Source organism: Delphinapterus leucas, chromosome 3 (genome assembly GCF_059928025.1).
Source record: "Delphinapterus leucas isolate spDelLeu-1000000601 "Yukka" chromosome 3, BTC_Dleu_Yukka2, whole genome shotgun sequence".
NCBI lineage: Eukaryota > Metazoa > Chordata > Mammalia > Artiodactyla > Monodontidae > Delphinapterus > Delphinapterus leucas.
The window spans coordinates 93,438,618-93,458,047 of NC_143131.1; the positions used below are offsets into that span (position 1 = coordinate 93,438,618).

Genomic DNA, 19,430 nt, shown 5'->3' on the forward strand with positions numbered 1-19,430 from the left:
CCACCTCACATTCCATAGGTCGATAAGGCCTGCCCATCTCTCAAAACCATCACCTGCTCCTTATCTCTACTGCCCCTCCCTTATTTCAGGATCCCTCATTTCTCACCTGGTCTCTGACTGACAACAGATTTTTTGGGCTGCTATTTAGTTCTCCATCTGCTTTCCTCCATTCTATCCTTCAAATGGCTGCACTAGTAACCTTTCTAAAATGCAAACTCTCATGGCTTTCACCTGTCTAACGTCTCTGTGCCCCAGCGAGTAATCCAATTCCCTGGCACCAAATATGAACGGACTCCTGCCAACTTTTCAGACTCATATTCTGCCATTCCTTTTGTGCCAAGCACTCTGATCATACCAAACTATTTGAAGTTTCTTAACTGGTCCATGGCCTTTCACAACTTCATCCCTACATGTGTGCTCTCCATTCATTCATAAATAAACCTCTCTATTTCAGCCATATAGTGTTCAGCATGGAGGACACATTTCTTTTGCCAGTACTTTGATATTCTCTTGGGAAACCACCTCCCATACTGTTTTTTCATGAGGCTAATAAGTTCCCCTTTTCCCTTCAGGAGTAGGACTCTGATCTATACTGGGCCAACTAGTATCACAGGAATGGTGTGTCCCCCTCTGGGCCAATCAACGCCGTCTCTGAGACTTTTGCTGGTTGCTAAGCTAACGGTATCCTGGGCCTCCTCTTGCCCTTGTTTCTACAACCTGTGAGCCTGGAACGTTCCAGGACCCGCTTCCATTACTTGCAGCAGTCTTCTCCAGAGAGTACTCTGGGACTCAATTTCATCTTACAATCCGATTCTATGTGTTTCCCATATTTTAAGGATACTTTACAATTGCTGGCTCACAGAGAATATTATATTTTGCTTTTCAGGTTGGTTTTAGATTTTTTAAAAAAATAAATCTTGTCAATTCTCTTATATGGTAACTGGCACATTGCCTTGTAATTACCTGTGTACTTATCTGTCCCTGGACTGGACTCCTTACGGATACACAATAACTCATTACCTGTCTGGCTGGCACTTGGTTGTCACTCATAAATGTTTGTTGAATCACCTACTAAACAAACAGTTGGCCTTGCATTCACCTTTCCTAGATGGTTCCAGAGATTCTAGTGCTTTTCAGTGTACAGAATTTTTGTATGACCTTGTAATCAATTAAATTTTCATTCATCGAATATTTACTTCTTCCGCCAGGATTCCATGAAAACAGTATCCTTCTCCTCCCTTGACTTCTGCTTTGGTTACTTCCTTTGGCCAATGGGATATAAGGGGACAAGATGTGAGCAGAGGCTTGGCAGGTGCTTGCCATCTCATACTTCTGCTTTTCTCCATGAGGAGAGCCTGCCTCAGGTAAGATGCTGGTTCAGTGAGGATGAGAGACAAGTGCAGCAGATCTGGATCCAACCAACAGCTTGGAGCCTAGATAAAAAGTACTCCAGCTTACCCGCGGATGTGTGAGTGAGAAGTATTGATGCTTATTGTTGTCTGCCACTGAGATGTGAGTGGTTTGTGATGCAATATCATTGTGGCAATAGTCTACTGACACACATCTGCATCAGAACCATCTGAGCACTTCTTAGGAATGAGATTTTTGAGCTCCGCCCTAGACCTAATAACTACTCATCTCTAGGGTGTTTTTATATATCTGTATTTTACCAAGGTCTCCAGGAGATTCTCATGCTTCCTACTGGGCTACAACAGTTATCACCATGCTATTTTCGTCGACATGGAAAGAGCAGTAGGTTAGCACCCACAGAGCTGCTACATTTACCTACAGAAAAACTGTTCTGAGAAATTTGGGGCTGTAAAGAAGCCGGGAAGCAAAATTCCTCACTGAATCATTTAATTAAAGGGGTGGGAATTCAGAAACTTAAAGGCTTCTCGAGGTGATTTATAAACATAGTATTTCTCAAAAAGCTATCTTTGCACACACATGCCCAGTTAATATCTCCTGTTGAAATTTGAATAAGTTAAAACTAATTGGCCTACAGAACATTAATAATGACACGATATTAATTAAACATGTACTTAGTAAGCTCTTACTAAAAACAGCAGGCATTTCAGAAGACAATGGAAAAATCTAATATGTCAAAGAGCTTCTAGCTTAGTTAGGCATGTTCCCTCCATGTGCAGAGACGGGCAGTTTTAAGAAAAATAAGTGACACGGTTCTTGCCTTCCAAATGCTTCCACGGGATGACTGCTATCATTTCTTTAGGCACCTAGTCATCTTTCTCCCCATTTGTTCTCTTTGGAACCTTTGATTCCTGTCTCATGGAGAGTACTCTTTTTAGTCGCAAGACAAAACAGTCTCTCTCCTCAACCTGAATTCAACCCCTGGCACTCTCAGCCCAGGTTTCTTCTTTAGTGTACTTGTATCCTGCCCAGAAATTCCACCACTCAGCCACTATGCAGGTGAGCAAACTTCTGAATTCAGGTTCTGCATTCAGTGTCCTAGTCCTACCTGGCCAGGAACAAGAAATTTCATAATGGACCTTTCAGGTCATGAGATCCATGGCTTAAGAAAGCATTTTCAGTAGAGGGTACAATGAGAACATTGAAATCTGAAGGGAATCTCACTCTGCGATTCATATGCAGTTGAAACAAGTATTGATTTGTGTTATTTGCTCATCTGAAGCTCATCTGCTAACCTCAGGGAATGGGGTACTCAAGTAACCTTTGGTCACTGACAACACAGAGCCCACAATATACTTCTTTCTCTCCTAACAATACAACATCATGTACTTAGCAAATTGCCCTGTGCCTTTCCTCATGTTACTCATCCTAACCAGGGTTTTGCCCTGTGAGACTTAAATTCAAAAAGACAGCTAAGCTCATGTCGTGATCGTGGACATGATCATCTTACATGGACAATTCCTAATGGCATCAAACTTTGTGAAATGCAAGCATTTCTAGCGTAAGAATTGTGCATTTGATACGTTGTTTTCTACCTGGAGTTCCCTAAAAAAATATTTAACAACCATTAAATGGGGGAACAGAAACAGTAAGCTTGTGGGCTGAACATCTCAGTAATTCTAGTCTGTGGATCAATTGGTATTACTTGGCAGTTCTATTTTCATTACCGAGACATCCCATGACTGAGCATTCAAGAACTGCCAACAGCAATCCAAATGGCTTGGCTCAGGGGAACTTGCATTCCCTGCTGGATCTGCTCCTGGGTGATGGTCTGGGCTTGGAGTCACCACTGCCATTTGTCCCCTGAGGCAGATGCTATTGGTATCGCACACAGATCCTCTTTTTCTGGGCTGGAGCTCCCACCCCACTCCATTTGCTGTGGGTGTTGGCTGCTCAAAGCAGCTCACAGCTGCCTCTTTCTTTGGGCACCTGCCCTTAGCCAGTGGGAGAGCCCTTACCCACAGAAGCAAGGGAGGTTATGACGCCCCTCCAGGGAGGGTGGTCCGTAACCCGTGACTGACTGACAGGGTGTGGTATACAAGTCCAGCCCCCTTGCCTCAGGCAGAACAAACTGTGGTACAACTCGTGCTCCAGAGTTCTCCGTGAGGTAAGGCTGAGGTTAGACTTCTCCTGAGACAACACATTTTCCCAAAAATTTCCTTCCCCAATTCTGCTTCTCTCACTCCCTTACAGGTTTTCCCCGAGATTACTCTCTCACTCTGTCAACAAATTGCTTACACAAGAATCCCAGTCTCAGGTGTCGCTCCCAAAAAGCCTGTCCTAAGACATCTTTCCAGATAGGGTGAGAGAAATCTGCCCTAATGATATATTGCTATTGAGAACAACGTGTCTGAGTACCAAACACTAGTGCGAAACTCTTCAGATGCACTTAAACACCACAGGAAATGCAAGAAGCTGCCAATTGGTCAGATGTAGTTACCACAGACATAGATCTGGATACAGTGTATCCAGATCTGACAGACCTGTTCATTTGAATTTGAATGGAAATATCTTAAAATCCAGCAGAGTTGCAAATAGGAACTCATCATTCATGTAACAGTTACAGTTATTAACCACTGGAAAATTCACCTCTGATAGCAGGTTGGCAAAGAATGCAGGTCACATGTCCTGCTCACACATTTAGGTAACAACAGAGCAACAACAGAATTTTCAGAAATGAGTGACTAAATTGTGATAATAATAAAATAATTGATACTGTTCATCTCAGGTAAGGTACTAGGTGTGTTATCCAAAGGCCTTTTTACTTCCACTACACAACTCTATCAACACCCAGTTAGCATAGCAAGAACCCCATTCAAGTGTGATTCATCAAAGGCACTTGTCTCTACAACTGCAAAATGATTGGAAGATGGTGGAAAACTGCTACTGTGGCTGGGGCACCTTCCTCTGAATGAAAGATCAGTCCTTGCCTTTTTGAAACAATTAAGGTAGTCACCACTTCCACCTTCTAAAGGCCTTTCTCCTCATCCTAAGCATTTTCAGTCTCTTTCTTTTATGTTTCAATTAATGTACCACCTGTTCACCGGAAGCTGTGCTTTTAGCTGAGCTACTAAAAGCAAGAAAGCATTAATCAAACATTAGCACTTTGTTGAAGTCATCTGTAATCTAGAAGTGGCAGACAGTGAAATCTTGACACATAACTACCTCTAACCTTCTTTTGAGAACTCATTTGCCTAGGTTATTTACACTCTTTAGCAGGTTCCCTTCTTTCCACGGCTGGAATTCTGAGTTTTTAGGCTGCCTGTGAGATACTGAGGACACGCAGAAATTTATTTACTAACTGGTTACATGTCTCAGAGAAAGGCATATGTGCGCACTCTGTCTTAAGAATGTCAAGGTGTTGGTAATGAACTTTCACAGGCAGGGAGTTGGCAGGGCCTATGTATCTGGGCACCACCCCATCACAGATGCTGCTTGGAAACTTCTTCTCAAATGGAAGAAATGTCCTTCCTATGAAATGAGAGTCCCTCTGTGTGTGCTGGGGATACTATCTCAAGGGCAATGCACCAGTCTTTTCCCTCTCTCTTCAACATTCTCTCTCCTGGGGTAATCGGATCAGTGTACATGTTAGTTTCAAGATTATTCACCTTAAAACGCATACATTTCCCTTCCTTGATCCCAAATCACTAACTTATTGATTTCATTTTTCCCTTTCCAGCAAAGCTGATAGAAGAGTGGCCTACACATAGTGTCTCTACATCTTTACCTTTCACTCACTCTTCCCTCTAGGGCAGGCTTGCACACCCACCTCTCCACTGAAAATGCTCTCATTGAATCATCAATGACCTCCGTGTGGATGACCCTACAAATGATAGATATTTTTCAGTCCTTGTCTCATTTGGCCTCTGGGTAGCATTTCATTGCTGAATACTCTCTCCCCCTCTCAGAAGTGTCCTGACTTCCGTGCAGTGGTGTGCTGGTAAACCGGCTCCAAGGAGGGGGAAAAGCCCTGATGTGTATCATTTTCCTTTTTCCACAGTGTAAATAAACACTCCCATCACGGCCAATATCAAGCTCTCAATGGTTTAACAATGGCTCACATACCACCACCTCCATGAATGGCATCCTAACACCACTTATCCCTGGTTTTCTCCTTTAACCTCTTACCTGCTTCTTGCATTTTGTTGGTCCTTCCTCCACAATCAAAATTCTAAACGTTGATTTTCTTCAGGCCTTGGATCTGGGACCTCTTCTCTTTTCCTTTCTTTCTTCATAGAAGATCTCAACTATCCACATGGCTTTCTTTCCTTTAAAAATTTTTAAAAATTGTATTTATTTTAGGCAATAACAATGGAAATTATATTAAAATACTTTAAGAAGTTTCATGTCTGCTCCTGTCCCCATCCACCCCTACCCTTTACCCTTCAGGTAAACCCTTTTGTATTCTTCCTTGTATGTTCTTCCAGTGTTTCCTTTTGTATGTGCAAATGTATGCGTATGTGTGAGTATATGTGTGTGTGTGTATGTGTGTGTATTCTTATTTCTCCCCTTTCATACACAAAAGGCAGTATCAAACACTATTCTGCCTCTTGCTTTTTTCCCTTCACTGTATATGCTAGAGCTCTTTCTATATCAGTACAGAGATATCTGCATAATTTAATAAATACTATCTATATGCTTACTACTACTAAACTTATACGTTCAGTACAGACCTCTTTTCTCAGTTATAGACTTTCCCGATGCTTGCTTGACCCTTGATATCTCAAATATTTCACACTATGTCCAAAATGAAACACTCATTTTCACCTCCTGTGGCCGACATCATTTTGTTGGTCCACCCAATCCCCATGACCAGGTCAGAGCATCCTTTCCCAGCTGCTGTGAGTACTGGCTGCTGATGGCTCACAGCTACCCCTTCCCTGGAGAATTGCCTTCAGCTGAAGTGACCCACCTTGTCCTAGAAGTTATCCTCACAATCAACCACTCACTGATACCAGTGTTAGGGAACTGTTGACCGAAACCGTCCACCTTGGCCAGACATGATGATAGCCACTTGCATGAGTTGTCTCATAAAAGGAGGTCCTGATAAAGAACTCGGTGCTGCCTCTGAACATTAACCCCTCCCTCCTTTTGGGAGGGGCCAAAAGGAGGGAGGGGACGCCAGCCCATAATATGTCTTGTAAAACTAACCAGGAAGAATTTGGGAGGGGCCAAAGGGAGGAGCGAGGAGATGATGCATCCTGCCAACCTCCCAGAAGCCCTCACGCTGGAATCCATCTTGGCTGAGAGATGCACGTGCTACCAGGAAGAACACTGAGTCAGACCAAATATAGGCCAAGCAGGGTGACTGGCCAGAGACAACCCGGAAATTAACCCCACTACCATAAAACCTGAGACTCTGAGCCATGTGGCAGAGCTGGGTTCCCTTACTCTGCTGCTCTCCAGCCGGGCTCCCCTTTCCTATAATGCGTTCTGTGTGTCTCCTAGAACAATTCATTTCCAAATGTTAGACAGGAGCCCATTCTTGGGCCCTGGAAGGGGTCCTCCTTCCTGCAACACCAGGACAGCTTGTCTTAATAGGGGACTCTGCACTCTATACTTCACTGATTTTTTTTAAAATTTAATTTTATTTTGGGCTGCACTGGGTCTTCGTTGCTGTGCGTGGGCTTTCTCTAGTTGCAGTGAGTGGGGGCTACTCTTCGTTGTGGTGCGCGGGCTTCTCATTGCGGTGTCTGCACTCTATAGTTAATGTCTCTACTTCTTTACCTCTCGCTTACTCTTCACTCCGGGGCAGGCTTGCACGCCCACCTCTCCACTGAAACCTCTCTTGTTGAATCATCAGTGACCTCCGGGTTGATGGCCCTACAAATGATAGATATTTTTCTGTCCTTGTCTCATTTGGCCTCTGAGTAGCATGTCATTGCTGAATACTCTCTTCCTCTCTCAGAAGTTTCCTGACTGCCAGCAGCATAAGCCCTTCTTTGTTCCAATCTTTCCCCTTCCCTACCCTGCTTTCCTCATTCTTTTCATGCTTTTCCGGAAGAGCAATTTTCCTAATACATAAAGATCTCCTACAAATCAATAAATCCAAAAACCCAATGGTAAAATGGACAAAGTATATAACAGATTGATTATAGAAAATGTAATACAAATGGATCTTAAAACTGGAAAATATACTTAACATCATTTACAATAAAATCAACATAAAATTGTATGGTTTTTTTTTTTTTTTTGCGGTACATGGGCCTCTCACTGCTGTGGCCTCTCCCATTGTGGAGTACAGGCTCCACCAGATGCGCAGGCTCAGTGGCCATGGCTCACGGGCCTAGCCACTCCGCGGCACGTGGGATCTTCCCGGACCGGGGCACGAACCCGTGTCCCCTGCATTGGCAGGCGGACTCTCAACCACTGCACCACCAGGGAAGCCCTGGATGGCTTTTTTGCTTATCAGATTGACAACGATTAATAAGTTTGATACATATTGTAATGGCAACAGTATGGGGAGATAGGCGTCCTCAAGTATTCCTGGAGGGAGTGTAAGTTGGTGCAACACTGTGGAGGGCATTTGGCACTGCAGTCAAAACTGACATCACCTACAGTGTGACCCAGCAATGTTACTTCCAGTTGTTCATAGTAGCAAAAGACTGGAAACAACTTCAGTGTCTATAAATTGGGACTGGTGATACAAATTATAATAGTTCCATGTAATAGAATATAGTCAATAAAAAAGAATGAGAGTGTAAGGATATATAATACAGCCAGGAATGAGGACAGTGTAAGACTGCCATACCTATATACTTCTTATGCTCTTAGCTTCCTAGCAGCCATCACCAAAAGGAAAACCTGGTCAGATCTACAGTTCATGGGGTTCATCCATAAAAGATAGCGTAGAGATTTGGAACCTGGGCTTCTGCATTGGAGACGCCTTTTATGGGCTCAGTCACTGTGAACAATAACTCTCAATGTCTCAACTTTCAATGGGGAAAATCATGGCACCTGCCTCAGCAAGTTGCTGTGAGGATTAAGGAAGGTAAGAGATGTAAGGAATGTGAAACTGTGCATGGTGTATAGAAAGGCTCAATAACTATTGGCAACTAGAGTAACAAAATAATTAGTCAGTAGAAACATAACTCTAGTTGATACTACCTTCCTTATGAAGGTCCTCTATAAAGATTCTGTGAGAAAAATCACTAAAATATCCATTCATCCGCTAAAACAACAAGCTCCATAGGAACGTTGATAACAGTGACCCTGAATCAAGACTGACAGCATCACCCTAAAGTGTAGCTCAGGCAACACATTTTTATCATGACCCAACCTGGACCAGTTCAACCATACAGCTCTGCAGGTTAGCCTCATCTGTAGCTGGAGTGGGGTGCCTAACTTGGGATACATGGATGGACTTGGGAATGTGAATACCCCAAAACTGTAAACAATACCTTGAGCATATGGAGAGAGACTTCATAGTAGTGCTATCCAATAGAATAGAATAAATTAGAATAATAGAATTCATAATAAAATATTATGAGTATAATGCTAATGACATTCATAATTTTCATATTTAAAAAAAATTTTAATTTTACAGTAACCACATTTTAAGAAGTAAAAAAGAAATAGGTGGAAAACTAAAATATGACACAAATGAACTTATCTATGAAACAGAAACAGACTCACAGACATAGAGAACAGACTTGTGGTTGCCAAAAGGGAGGGGAGGTAGGAGAGTGACAGATTGGGAGTTTGGGGGTAGCAGATGCCCTATTATATATAGAATGGATAAACAACAAGGTCCTATGTATATAGCACAGGAAACTATATTCAATATTCTGTAATAAACCATAATGGAAAAGAATATTAAAAAGTATATATATGTATATACTTATATATATAACTGTATAACTGAATCACTTTGCTGTACAGCAGAAACTAATACAACACTGTAAATCAACTATACTTCAATAAAATAAATTAAAAAAGAAACAGATGAAATTACTTTTATTTATCCAATACACCCCAATATTATTTCAACATGTAATAAATATAAACTACTACTTAGAGATCATTTACATTCTTTTCTTCATAGTAAGTCTTCAGAATCTGATGTGTGTTCCATACATGCGGCCCATCACAGTCGGGACAAAACATTTTAAGTGCTCAATAGCCACATGTGGCTGCTGCATTGGAGAGCTCAGGGCTACAACTTTTATCACATTAAGAACCAATGATCAGGGCTTCTCTGGTGGTTCAGTGGTTAAGAATCTGCCTGCCAGGGCTTCCCTGATGGCGCAGTGGTTGAGAGTCCGCCTGCCGATGCAGGGGACTCAGGTTCGTGCCCCGGTCTGGGAAGATCCCACATGCAGCAGAGTGGCTAGGCCCGTGAGCCATGGCCGCTGAGCCTGCGTGTCTGGAGCCTGTGCTCCGCAACGGGAGAGGCCACAACAGTGAGAGGCTCGTGTACTGCCAAAAAAAACAAACAAACAAACAGAATCCGCCTGCCAATGCAGGGGACACGGGTTTGGGCCTTGGTCTGGAAAGATCCCAAGTGCCGCAGAGCAACTAAAGCCCATGCACCACAACTACTGAGCCTGCGCTCTAGAGCCTGTGAGCCACAGCTACTGAAGCCCACGTGCCACAACTACTGAAGCCCACACGCCTAGAGCCTGTGCTCCGAAACAAGAGAAGCCACTGCAATGAGAAGCCCGCGCACCACAATGAAGAGTAGCCCCTGCCCGCTGCAACCAGAGAAAGCCCGCAGGCAGCAACAAAGCCCCAACGCAGCCAAAAAAAAACAAAAGAACCAATGATCAGGATGAATGGACTTCATGAAATTCTATATATTATTGCTTTTTTTTATTAACTGAATGCTCATTTTTTAAAACTGAAATTCTATATGAAAATAGAATTATCTGTAATTCCACAGGTTGGTAATTGTGGTTGACATTAAAAAATAAATTTTAAACATGAGCTTGGTTAGAATATTCAAACTGTAGAGAAATTGTTAACAGTTCTGTTTACTCTTCCAAAATACTTTCTGTGAATACATAAACATTGATAATTACATAATATATTTTATTTACAAGAAAATGATCATTATACTATTCACTCTGTCCTGTACATTGGTTTTTCAGTTAATAATATATCTTGGAGGATTTTCCGTATTAGAATATGACACATCACTTCATGTTTGTTTCACACAGTTGTACGGTATTTGATTATATCAATGTACAAGGATTTATTTAACCAATCTCCTTTGGATGGTCCTTTAAGCTGTTTCCACTTTTTTTTATCCTTTTTCATTTGGCTGTTACAGACATTCCTGCAATGATTATGCTTGTTTATATCCTTGTTCATGTCCTTATTTAGTTGGTGTACATACTTTTGCAAGGGGTTCTAGAAATACATTTAAAATTTTGATCGATTTGCCAAATTTCTCCCCAGAAAGTCACTCAAGTTTATATCCTTAAGAAATGTAATATCTGTATGCCCTAACCATTTACTGAGTTTTATACATTTTTTTCACTTTGCAAATCTACGTAATAATGATATCTCTGTTTTGTTTCAATTTGCATTTCTGTAATTGAGTGAGGTTCTTTTTACGTTTTTGGCCTTTTGGTTTTTTTTTTCTGATACCCTGTTATATATGTTATACAGTTTTATACAGCTTGCCTATTGTATTAATTTTCTTCATGAATCCTTTTTCTGTCATGTGAGAAATTTTTTCCTTTAATCTGTCATTTGTCTTTTTATTTTGTTTATGGAAGGTTTTTTTGCCTTAATTTAACTTTTCATTGCTTTGTGATCAGACTTATCAATCTTTTCCTTTATGCCTTTTCTCTTCAGCAGACATTTTGTTGGACATTTTCCAGATGTGTTTACTATAGAAACATAAAGCAAAGAAGTTCATAGAAGAAATTTGAAAAATGTAGGAAGGGGGATATAAGAGAAAAAGTAAGCATTGATATTCCATTAGAAAATAATCCTGTTTTGTTGTATCTAGTTTTTTAACGCATCAATTTTTCTTGATGATGAGTGAACTGGATGCAGACCTTCCAGGTTTACAATGAGGTGTGGTAGAATAGTATTTTTAAAGTATTAATATAATGTAATATTAATTAATGTAAATAGTTTAATACATATAATTAAAACTTATTAAATAAACTAATAAATTTAATTAAAATTAATATATGTTTAAAGATTACTGGTTTTCTTTTGTTTGTTTGTTTGTTTTACATCTTTATTAGAGTATAATTGTTTTACAATGGTGTGCTGGTTTCTGCTTTATAACAAAGTGAATCAGTTATACATATACATGTGTTAAGATTACTGGTTTTTGCCCCTAGTCTGTCCCCACACTTTGAGCCAGCATTTCTCCTATTTACTCTGACAGATGAAGATCCCATGGGCTGGGAATGAGGGAGAAGAGGGGAAACACTGCTGTGTGTCTCTAACAGTCAGCCCTGTGCTGGCCCCTCTCTGGGCTAATGGGAATGGGGGGCGGTGCTCAAGGGCTGAGAGTCTGACTTTTCTTCCCGGGGCGGGGTCCCAGGAAAATGATGAAGGTCTGAGATTGTCTCACACTTTGCCCTAGTGTGCAAGTCAGGAAGAAGAAATCTCAGCATAGCACGTTAGTCCTGAGTCTCCCGCAGCCCAGAGTGGCCTGGAGTACATCCATGCTTGTCTGAGACGGGTACAGAAGTATCTCAAGGAGGCCTGGCAGACTAACAGATGCTTCGTATTGGGGAGAGGGGGCCCAAGAACAGATGTCAGCACTGTCCTTATATCAAAGGCCAGATGGGAACTCAGTTGCCTCCGTGGATGCCAGCAGGGAGAGAGGCTGACAATTGGCGACTTTGAGGAACAAGGACACAGCAGAGGATGCCAGCGTGGACAGATGATAATCAAGGACCAGATGAGCCCCCTCTGTGTCCAGATGTTCTATCAGTCTCCCTCCAACTCCCCAGGGCAAAGGCGGGAGGGAAGGAGTAAAACCCTGAACGGATCAAGTTTACCTGAAATTGATTTGTTTCTAGTTCTGCCATCAAGAATCAATAGAATGGGGTCTCAAGACAGAAAGGAGAGTCAGTTATGGAAATATAGGTTTTCACATTTTTGCATACCTGAATTTTATGGTCAGAAGTATTATAACCACTACAAAGATAAGGCCGAACTGAGACACCAGAAAAGGCCTTTGATAAAAGCATGACTGGAAACATTTTCCACTCTGGAAAAAAAAAAAGCCTCAGTCTTAGAAGGGATTCTAGACCATAGAAAAGTTTACAGACAGAAGGAGAGGAGTGGGATGATTCCTCTTTGCTGTGTGGATGAGTGTGGATGAGAGTTTTGGTGACACTTGCACCAGTTGACAGAAAAATGTAGTAGAATGGCAATATGTCGCTCTATGGACTTTATCTTGATGCTCTAGGAAGCATGGGTCTGTAGTTTGCATTCAAGATTCACAGTATTGTAATGAATCTACAGGAGGAAAGAAGTATTTGTAAATTCCTAATGTTCTGGTAATTCCCACTTCTGCTCAGAGACCCAGATTACTCAACAGTATAGAGTTTAGAAGGTGGAAGCGGTGGCTGTATTCTTATCCCCAAACAGATGTATTCATTAAAAGCAGAGGTTCTCAACCCTGGCTGCTCATTAGAATCATCCAAGATGCTTTTAAAAATGCTGATCTTGGGACTTGCCACCTCCAAAATTCTAGTTTAATCAGTCTGAAATTGTTTGCAGTTTTGGGATGCTAGAAAACCAGGGAGGAAGGGAAACTTGACTTTGCTTTGCTGAGCACCAGCAGCCTGGATCCTCCTACGGAAAATACTGCTGGTTGTCCCCTTATATCAGTAAGAGATCTTCCAATTTTTAGTCGATTCATGGTTAGGTTACCTAAGAAAAAGGCTGTAGTTTGCAATGTCTTTGCATCAAGGTCTGGCCACTTGATTAAGTTATTCTGTCTCCTCTCACCTTTTCACTAAGAATTTAGGATGTGTTTGGCTACGAGTAGCAGAAAATCCAGCTCGTGGTGCTTTAACAATAGGGTTCATTTTTCTCCCATAACAGTAGGTCTGAAGGCTGGCAGCCCAGGGCTGAAGAAGCAGCTCAAAGATGTCAAGTCCCAGGCTCTTCCTATATTTCCACTCTGCCATTCTCAGCATAGTGGCTTCTCACATCATGGTAGGTAACACAATGGTTGTCACAGCTCCAAGCATCAGTTTCTTTAAGACAGGAAGATGATGGGAGGGACAGTTCCAGCTATTTCTATCCTTTTTGTTATTAAGAGAAGCAACTGCTTTCATAGAATTCCTTAGCAGACTTCCATATATATCTCATTGGCTAGAACTGTGACCTCTGACCATTCCCAGGAACAAGAGAGGCTGCTAATCAGTATGCAGATTTCCTAGCCTCTACACCAGGAGGGAGAAGGGGTATGGAATGGATGTTGGGTCAGCCAGCCAACAGGATCCGCCCATCGTATTCACCTATGACATCTAATTAGTCGTCATTTCTGCTCACTTCATCTTATGGAATTGCTCCTGAATCTCTACTGTCACTTCCCTAAGTCAAAACCACATTGTCTATAGCCTCCACTTCAGCAAAAAACCTCCAAACAGTCTTTATTTGTAATATGCATTTGCTGTAGTATTTGAGAATATTCAATTTTGCTATAAAAGACAAGACAGACAAACTGGATGCATGCAAGTCTTAAGAAGTATGAAGTATTGATAGTAAGGGAATGAAGAACTTTTGAAATATAGGCAAAACTCATAGGATGTTTAAGAATAGAGAATGTTTATGAATGGATAAAGAAGATTTGGTAAATATATACAATGGAATATTACTCAGCTATAAAAAAGAATGAAATAATGCCATTTGCAGCAACATGGATGGACCTAGAGATTATCATACTAGGTGAAGTAAGTCAGACAGAGAAAGACAAATATCATATGATATTGCTTTTTTATGGAATCTTAAAAAAAATGATACAAATAAACTTATTTATACAACAGAAATAGATCCACAGACACTGAAAACAAACTTATGGTTACCAAAGGGGAAACAGGCGGGAGGAGGGATAAATTAAGAGGTTGGGATTAACAAGGTACTATATATAAAATAGATAACCAACAAGGACCTACTCTATAGCACCGGGAACTATACTCAATATTTTGTAATAAGCTATAAGGGAAAGAATTTGAAAAAGAATACATATATATACTATCTGGATCACCGTGCTGTACACCTGAAACTAACATGACATTGTAAATCAACTATATTTCAATTAAAAAAATAGAGAATGATTAAACAAGTAGCATGTGAGATTTAGGTAGAATTCATAAGATGTGTTCAAAATAGGTAGTCAGTTATTAACTTATGGGACATGCAAAGGATACATGGAATAAGTAGAAAATATGATATAACAAACGAGAGATGCTTATAGATAGAAAGGGGTGACTGTGCTTTCCCTGGGGTGAGAGTGATCTGTCACTCCTAGTCAGTCACCCAATGGTGACACCCAGTATGATTATGAATTATGATTCCCTACTGGCCCTGCGTGTGCTCTGCCTAAGAAGTGCAGGTAGAACTTATAGCTGTTCAGCAGGCTATTTGGAAAGCTGCAGCTGTGGCCTGCGTACTTGCCCTGTTCCCCTTCAACAGAACAAGTGTGTCTTTGGCCTCAGGTACCTTCCCTCTTGGGCCCATTGCTCCAACCTCAACTTGGTCCTTGTAACCATGCCATCAGTGGAAGAGGCTGATGTGAGGGGAGGGGTGGGGTGAGGAGGACTTATGAACACGACCCAACTAGCATGGTCCTTTCACCTGCTTGCCGCCTATCCTGCCTCTTAACATACCCCGTTTCTTCTCACCGTGTGTTATGGATTGACTTAAGGAGCTGTGTGGTTTGAGCATTTTCTTTTTTCTTTTTTTTTTTGTGGTACACGGGTCTCTCACTGTTGTGGCCTCTCCCATTGCGGAGCACAGGCTTCGGACGCGCAGGCTCAGCGGCCATGGCTCACAGGCCCAGCCGCTCCGCGGCATGTGGGATCCTCCCAAACCGGGGCACGAACCCGTGTCCTCTGCATCGGCAGGTGGACTCTCAACCACTGCGCCACCAGGGAGGCCCGAGCGTTTTCATTTGTACTGTGAGCTTCTCTGTTGGGTGGGAGACCTCTGCTGGGAGAGCTCTCCTGGTTGTGTATTTGGAGACTGCACTGCATCAAAGTCCTTTCCCACGTGACACTATTCCTCTGTGTTTGCCACTTCAACACACCCTCCATATACTACCACAGAGTAATCTTCGAAAATTGCAAATCTGATCAGGGTTAACCCCTGTTTACAACCTTTAAGTGTCTCACCACTGCCAACAAAGGTACCATCAATCTCTCTAGCATGGTGTTAAGGACTGGACTCCCCAAGAAGCAGAATCTGACTAGCAGGTTAGCATGCAGGAAATGTATTAGGAATTGCTCTTGGGAGCCTTTTATATGCCCGACCACCTAACATCAACAAGTTATAGGTGTGGTGGCCCCTGGGGTGGGGCTGTGACCTCGGGCGAGTAGCAGCTATAGACTGAGTCCTTCAGTGCTGGAGTGTTTGCCGGGCGGCAAAACACAGTCCAAGAATGCTCTACAAGACTGGTCACTGCCTATCTTTCCGTCTCATCCCTTGCTTTTTTTTCTTCTTTAAACGCAAAGTCACTAGAACTAGTTGCATGGTACAAACATACCATGCTGCTTCTTCCTCCATGCCTTGTCTTCGCTCTTCCTGCCAACCCAGATCCATAGCTTCTCGGATGATATGTCTCACCCAAACCATGCACGGCATCTACAGGTTAGGCTGGCCCTGCTCCAATCCCCTCTCTTGGTCTGGAGTTCACCTGCAGCTCTGAACTGGCTGATTGTGAAAAGAAGGGTTCTAAAGCCCTTGAATGAGGCACAGGTGATGAGTGCTGGGACCGGAGGAATCAAAGGCAAATCATGCACCACATTCTAAAATATCTCTTCTCGGGCTTCCCTGGTGGCGCAGTGGTTGGGAGTCCGCCTGCCGATGTGGGGGACACGGGTTCGTGACCCGGTCGGGGAAGATCCCACATGCCACGGAGCGGCTGGGCCCGTGAGCCATGGCCGCTGAGCCTGTGCGTCTGGAGCCTGTGCTACGCAATGGGAGAGGCCACAACAGTGAGAGGCCAGCGTACAGAAAAAAAAAAAAAAAAAAAAATATATATATATATATAATATCTCCTCTTGCTGAACATGCCCCTTCCCTCCCACCCTCCCCCGCCACCCCAAATCCTGTAATGAGAAACCTGGATTCATTTTTTAACAGAAAACTGCAAGCTACAGCTCTAAATTGTGCTTTAAAATTTTAATAGTAGGCTAAATTGAAAAACACATAGGGAGCATTTTGAAGATGCCCTGCAGCTGGATTTGTTTTATGCTACAGCAATTTTGCTGCCTGGCTGCTTCCTGCTGAAAGCAAAGAGGGTGTGCTGAAATGCTGCCACTGTAAACAAAACTAGATCAGGCAGAAGCCTCTCTCTTGCACTGACAGACCTACCTTGTAAATTGCTGGCAGCAATGCTATTTGGCAGACATGGTGCTAGGAAGAGAGTGGCTTCCAAAATAAGAATTGAAAGGGAGGAATTCCTCAACACAAGCTTGAAAAATGTCAGCACTGGAAGGGACTTCAGAAATCATGTCGTCCAGCTTCTGTAATTAATGAGAGGAAAATGAGGCTTAGGAAGGTTAAGGTACTTTATCCTAAGCCACACAGCTTGTGAGTGGCAGCCTGAACTAAAACCCAGGTTTCCTGGCTCCCAGTCTAATCGTTATTCTGCTATATCGTATTCATTACTTTTCCTTAGTGTTTAATTTACTTTTGCCATTGTGCATTTCAGAGGACCATATGTAATTCCCCTGATCAAAGTAACTGACTGCATGTGGAATGGCTATTGGTTGTGTCACTGGGAGGAACAGTTAACAGATTCACTAATTGGACTTCTGTGCTCATTTCTCTCCTCAAGGCTAATTACTTGTTTAATTAAGGCATTTTGCCTTGATCATAAATGCAACCACATTTGATGAATCTTGACTTTGTGCTCTGAGGATCCAACATATGTATGAAGTGTTTTCATTAGAACTTAGGAAAACTAAACAACTATTAGCTTTGAGATATTTAAAGTTTAACCAAGAGCAAATTCATAAATTTTAGAATTATTCTCTATTTTGTATATTAATTTACACATGCATGAAAAACCATAAGGGAGTTGAATTGTTTGTGGAAATCGTGATTTACTATTTCCTTATGCTTTTTTGGGGGGTGGGTAAAGCCTCCAACGTGCCATTGAGTTAAAGCAATTTGTTTGGCATTTAATATTTCCTTGTGTTCCTATGACACCTTTTCCTCCCTGCAGCTCAAAGTACTTAATATATATCAACTCAGGAATCCTCACCACTGTACAGCCAGAGAGAGTAGGCAGCAATTATAATCCTCTTGATACACAAGGCCTAGAGTCTGTTTGGAAATCCAATGTGCCATTCACTTGTATGCTAAATGCATTACCAGAGTATTTGTGCACTGATTGGAAATTGCTGTCCAATCTATATGTGGCTAGTTATTTGCTTCTGGGCATCTTTTCAGTTGAGAAAAGAGAAAATAAGAACAAGAGAGTATATTGCTGAGTTTAAAAACACCAAATTGCAAACTACACGGATTAACATAGGCTTGATTTTCCAAGGATGGTCTCAGCAGAATGACTGAATATATGGAATAAACCAATAGTAACAATAATGATTATAATTTACTGAGTTCCTACTCTGCCTCAGATGCAGAGGTGAGTATTTTACATATGTTCTTCTAATACCCAAAGCAAGCCTGCAAGACAGGCCTAATTATCCCTATTTTTCAGAGAAGCAAGGTGCAGTTATGAGAATTTAAGGTGTATCATCCAAAGTGGTGGCACTAGTTAAAGGGACTCTAGGCCAGGCTCACTATTCAGAAACATTTCTTCTCCTTTTCCCCAGTTTTCTGCCCTGCACCCCTTCCTCTCTTTATTCAGTCAAGAAACATTTACTGAGCACATACTGTGTGAGGCAGGTACCAGGCGTTGAGAATACGGTTGTGAACAAAGCAGTCAGAGTTCCTGCCCTCATGGAGCTTGGCTTCTAGGCTGAAGTCTGGATTTCTATAAGAAAGTGGTAAGAAACAAACAGAACAGAGTTAGGTGTGAGGCAACACCTGGCAAAGAGAACAAAAGACACACATAAAAGATGGAGATTGTCTAACCAAACACTGATCTCAGAGTTGGAAAGTGTTATCCTTTCATTTCTTCTCTTTAGAGATTTATTTTGGTCATTTTGTATACACCCAGCACCAAGCACCTTACTGTGGAAAGGAGGAGTAATGTAGTTTGTAAAAAAATGGCAAGGCTGTTAGCTGGAATGGCTTCAACATGGAACCTTGAAGAACACTCGAGGTTTAGGTGAAATTTTCCCGTCGAATAAGTTGTACCTAGAATGGTGGAGCTAAGGTGATAACCTGTCAAGTCTCTTCAACGTGACCCATGTTTCACCTACCCATTCCACAAGCCACTTTCATCAGCTGACATCTCTCTCATCCTCTACCTCATGTCCTAGTGGGTTGAACAGTCTCTTCCCAAAATTCATGTCTACCCATCACAACTCTCCACAACCCTCTGTCATTTCTTTCTTGGAGACATGTAATCCTGGCACCAATTCCTAGCCTTCTCCAGAGAAAACATTTCCTCACCAACACAGCCTATTAGAATGTGAGCAGGAAATTTACCATCACTCCATGTACATGGAACCCCATTTTTTTGTCTAAAGCTTGCATAAGCTTTCAGATGAAGTTCCTTTTTCTTAGGAAAGAACACTGTCATTGTTCTCTGGGCTGTATTGTTTTGCTCTTCCTATTATACATGTATTTGAGCCTGGAGGTTATAAATAAGATTCTGCTCTAGAGAAGAAGGGCAGGAAATAAAATTAGGAATGTCTCTGGATGCCAGGAACAAAATTGTTGTA

At 41.9% G+C, this 19,430-nt stretch overlaps 1 long non-coding RNA gene across 1 annotated transcript; it reads right to left on the minus strand.

Moving 5' to 3' along the window:
* Positions 1–746: 746 nt before the first annotated feature.
* On the minus strand, positions 747–19,132 carry LOC149749610 (uncharacterized). The gene is made up of 3 exons (XR_016392731.1): positions 18,475–19,132; positions 16,948–17,099; positions 747–5,696 (listed from the first exon to the last, which is right to left on the minus strand). It is a non-coding gene; the product is annotated as an uncharacterized LOC149749610 (long non-coding RNA).
* Positions 19,133–19,430: the final 298 nt, after the last annotated feature.